Source organism: Apis dorsata, unplaced genomic scaffold (genome assembly GCF_000469605.1).
Source record: "Apis dorsata unplaced genomic scaffold, Apis dorsata 1.3 scaffold_174, whole genome shotgun sequence".
Lineage (NCBI taxonomy): Eukaryota > Metazoa > Arthropoda > Insecta > Hymenoptera > Apidae > Apis > Apis dorsata.
The window spans coordinates 297828-302748 of NW_006263462.1; positions in this window are offsets into that span (position 1 = coordinate 297828).

A 4921-nucleotide genomic window follows, 5' to 3' on the forward strand; every position below is an offset into this window, starting at 1 on the left:
TGTGCAATATGGTCGATATATACGACGTTAATGCGATTAATTAATGCGTTTACGACAATATGGTCTCTGGTATGGCCGAGAGGGTTTAAATTTCATCGGGCGTTCCAAGAGGCAAGAGACAACCACAATCTCCATGTGGCTCCTGCGTACGAGCGCAGGTGAAGCGACAAATTGGCCGATCTTCGGCCGACACGGACCAATGATCTAAGATTATGTTAATTCGACGTTGTCCAATAGCCTTTTTTTTCGATCGATCATTGGCCCCAGCCTGTTAACGTGGACGGCACGGAGGGAAGGGAAATATAGTGGAAGGCTTAATTTCCGACTTATCTCTGTCCGCGGCACGGAAATGCGGGTCTCGTGTCGCGTTATCCTAAATAATTCTTATCTTTCGCTTTTGGCCGGCGTCCAAGCGTACTATCAGAGACGGTAATTTACATTCGTATCTCCTTAATTAGAAGCGTGCTTAATATAGTATACGTATATATATATATATATATATTATACATGGAGAGATATTCGAAACGAAAAAAAAGGAAAATTATCGTCGCGATGGAAATATAATAATCTCGTCCCTTAAAGAATTCACTCTTTGTATCATATTAGAGAGCAGATATCGATGGTGTAAAGCGCGATATTTACTGGATCGAAGTTGGAGGAAGTCGGAACAGGTGGATTTCAACGAGATTTCAACTTTCAGCCGTATGTAACAACACCATTTTATGACGCACGAAGGATGGTTTTCTGTTTGCACGGCTCTTTGAAATTCTCATAGGCCACAGAAAGTGGTTTTAAAGCGGTTTGTTTACCCCGCAAGCACTCCGCTTAATCCTTCTCCTCTCCGTTTACTTTCCCATATTCGCCACGACTCCGTTCCAATTTTCATTTTTTTTTTTTTTTTCACATTTATTTTCCTACTTTAAGAAAAAGAATCGAAACNTCCTACTTTAAGAAAAAGAATCGAAACGAAAATTTTTCTCCATGCGCGGATTGGATCTCCTCCCCCCCACGTGGCTGAAATTATACGAAATTAGAAACGTTTCGTGACGCGAAATACGCGATCGTATTTAGTACGTAAGAAGGTTGATCAGCGTTGGATCAGCGTGATTCATGTAATGACTCGTAATCCTCCGTAGAATCCCCCTTAATGCCTGCGCGACGTTTCCAGCCGATTGGCGGTGATTTATCGAGGGTCGATTGCTACCTTAAGAGGGGCCCGTTAACGGAAGCCCTCGCGGGCAGAAGCGGCCTCGCGCCCGTGTTAGAAAGCCCCGACATACCAGTTTAGTCACGATGTCCGAATCGAAGTCTCTTTCACAGCTGCCCTACTAAACCGTGCGAATCCACCCCTGGACAAACTCCATTATCTCTTTCCATCTCAGTCCCTCTCTTCGCAATTTTATACCTCTTATTTACTCACTTTTCAGATATACAAAACCTTTCTTTATCCTTATTCATTTACATGCATATGATGATTAAAAAAAAATTTCCAAAATTCTAAATCTCCTCTTTTCGTTTGCTCGCCATCGGAATATCAGAAAACACTGGTTACCGCGGTGTTTCGAGAGAGAACAGGGCCGATAATGATGACATCGAACCGGTCGAAGGTTCGATATATATATATATATATATATATAAAATGGAGCGTTCCGCATTCATTCCGAGGCCCACAATGTCCCAGTTTTACGAGCACCGGGTTTGGGGCCAAGCCGGTAATATCCGAGACACCCTGGCAGGAGCGTGTATGCGGGCCGGGGACCGTGGAGCGGGCGGCATGGGCCTGGCGCGCGTGGTGGGGGACGCGGCACGCGTGCCACGCGCCCGAGCGTTGCCGACCGCTCACGAAGCCGCACGAACCGGCCGATACAAATGATAATAATCTCTCCGGAGTGACCCTGCCGGGCGCGCAGGCCCCCACCACGCCCCGCGCCCGACACGATACGTATCGGGTGTTGCAGCTGCTGTTTCTCCCCGTCGCGGGCCTCCTTTCTTCTTTCCTTCTTCCTTCCGCCCCATTTCTTCCCTTTCCTTCTTCCTTCCTCGCGCGGCCTCGTTTCCTCGCCCGGCTTCCTAAACAAATAACTCGCGAACGCCACTTTCTGGTCCTGGAAAGGTCACGAAAACTCGTGCTTCCGAGTCTCTTGGAAGGCTCGATCGAGTAGTTTTCTTTTTCTTGCGATCGATAGATCGATCGATCTTGGTCAGTAAGGGTTACTCTAGAGAGAGATATGATTCGTAAAGTCTTCATCTTTTTTTTTTCGTGTAATATTTCTTTCGTTAATTGTAAACAGATGATTGGTGATTGTTAAAGTACGTAAAAGCTTTTTTATTTTTGTTTTAGTTACTTCGTTTATATATATATATAAATAAATCATCGTATATAACGAATGTGAAGAGTGTAAAACGCTCTATACTCCATTATCCAATATTACCCAAGTTTAAAACTAATTTAACAGATTTAATAACTTAAACCTCTAATTTTCACCAATTATCGAAAAGAAGAGGGATAGGGAAGGAGATGGATTGACTCGAGGTGCATTGGTCCATCGATGATCAAAGGACGCCTGCGTGGCCGCGAACAAAAGCCAATTGGACGATTAAGGGAATGGAGGTTAAAACAAAGAAATAACCGTGGACACTGGTGGGATACTGGTCCCCAGCTGTACCTTCAGCAAAATTCCTTCTGCCCGATTTTTTTTTCTCCCCCCGATGCACCGATCCCCGAGGGAGGAGGAGGGGGAGAGAAGGAAAGGAATCTTTCGGGGAAGGCGTCCTTTCAACCCGTTACACGCATGGATCGCCTCCCTTCTGTGCGGTCACTCTATAGAGGCCTATTAATTTCCAATGATCTTCTGGGCAAGCAACCAGCTGCTTTTCGAAGTAGGAAAAAGAAAAAGGAGAGGGATTCACTACTAAGATCGAGTATCGATGTCCCCCCTCCCGTCTATCGAAATCCTCTTCACGAGACACGAGGCTCTCCTCCTTGCCTTCTTCCTTCTCTCTTCAACCGGCACGGAGACGTGCGTCTCGTACGTTTTTCCTTCGTCTCCATTTCATTTCACGACGAAATGAAAAGCGAGGGGAGCGCAGATGCTGCCCTTTCCTCGCGAGACATCTCCTCCACGACCGTTTACGACGCAGGTAATAACGTCAGATGCAAATCAGATGTCTATCCGCTTTTCCTATCTTCCTCTCTCTCTTCCCCCTCCACTCGATGGTCGTGGCCATTGTGCGCCTTCTCTTTCTCTTTTCTGCTTCCTCTGCGCATCTCTGACCGAAGGTTAGGACGAGCACAATATTACATACTTATAATTTGATTAATGATCAGGATGATTCTTTTCGTCACCTTGAAGAGGTGAAGACTCTGTTTTTCTTCTTCTTCAAGAAAAAAGAATAATCTTCGTTGGTAAAATTTAATCGTCCGTTCGAATCTTTCGGAATTCTCCTCAGAATCTTCCTCGACAATTTTTTGATTTCGTTCAAGATTTCCCCCGAAAATACCGAATTTGTAATGTATTCGAATAGGGAGGGGGAGGGGAGGAGAGGGAACAAGGCAACCGCAGCATTCCTCGACGAGAGCCAAGGGAACACAGGTTGGGCATTATTTTTTTTTTTTTTTTTTTTTTTTTAGGAAGGAACACGATGAATTTTCGGTGAACGAAACGGTGGTGATTTCCATTTACCTACACTCGGTGTAGAGTGATGGAGAAAAATAGCCGTCACGAATCGGTGGTACACGTGGATTTTGGAACGGACCGCGTCCCACCATTATTCCAGCCGGGCGACCATCCAACCACTGTCACAATACCTTCTTTCACTCGATCAAGAGAAACAAGATTCGGTAGATTAACCTATTGCCGAGGACTCTTTTTCTTCCATCCTCCGCAACTTCTTTCAAATGGCTTTGAAAAGCGAAATCTGTTTAAATTTAAAACAAGAAAAAAAAAATCTTAAATTTCAACACGCGTTTTTCTTAAAAAAAAAAAATTACGAATAATAAAAATTTTTTCCCTTCTTTTTTGATAAAAAAAAAAAAATCTCTTATTTGAGACACGTTTCGTTCGAATATCCAATTCCCAGTCGGTGCGCAACGATCTCGCGGGAAAATGTTTTTCGAAAAATTCGCGAAATCGATTGCACGCGGTGGGACGCTTGCCCACGCAGCGAATCAGTCTGCAAGGTATACACGTATACCATGCGATTCCATATTAATTCGTTCGTATGTTGGTTTCCAGGTGACTCGGCGTAAGAGCCACGATAAATCACGGGGCGGTCGACGTGGTTGCGTTTCGTGCGGCTCACGCGTCGCGCGTAAGTATATACGCGGTGCCATTAGCGCGATGAATTCGCGTCACGTAGGAGCCGCGTGTGGGAAAACGTGGAACAATACGCGCGCTTACGGCTATGACGAACCCTGCCTGCCATTGTTATGGTAAAGAAACGTGTCTTTCTCTCTCTCCTTTTCTTCTCTTCTTCTTGTCGCTTTAATCACCGGCAACCGCCGCAACTCACCAAAGCGATCGACGTGGAACGCGCGCAACCTTTCCTCTCCTACTCGGTTCCGTGATTTTTGAAATTATTCCGACGATACACCTGCCGCTTCTCTTTTCTTCTCTCTCTCTCTCTCTCTTTCCTCCTCTTTCCTTATTCTTCTTCCTTTTCGACACGCCGCCAACGCCGCCACTTCGATCGCTCGCCACCAATCGATTGAATTTGAATCGAATTTGCCTGGGTTTCGATTAGACGTGCGATACGTACACGGTAACGTGACGAGGTTAAGGATAATTGTTGCAATTGTTTTCTAAAAATAGTGAATTGGAGAATTTAAAAATGTGCTCTACGATTATATCTGTTTTTTTTTTTTTGGTTAGGAGTTCAGTCTACTTCGAGTTCATCGACCTAATAATATATATATATATAT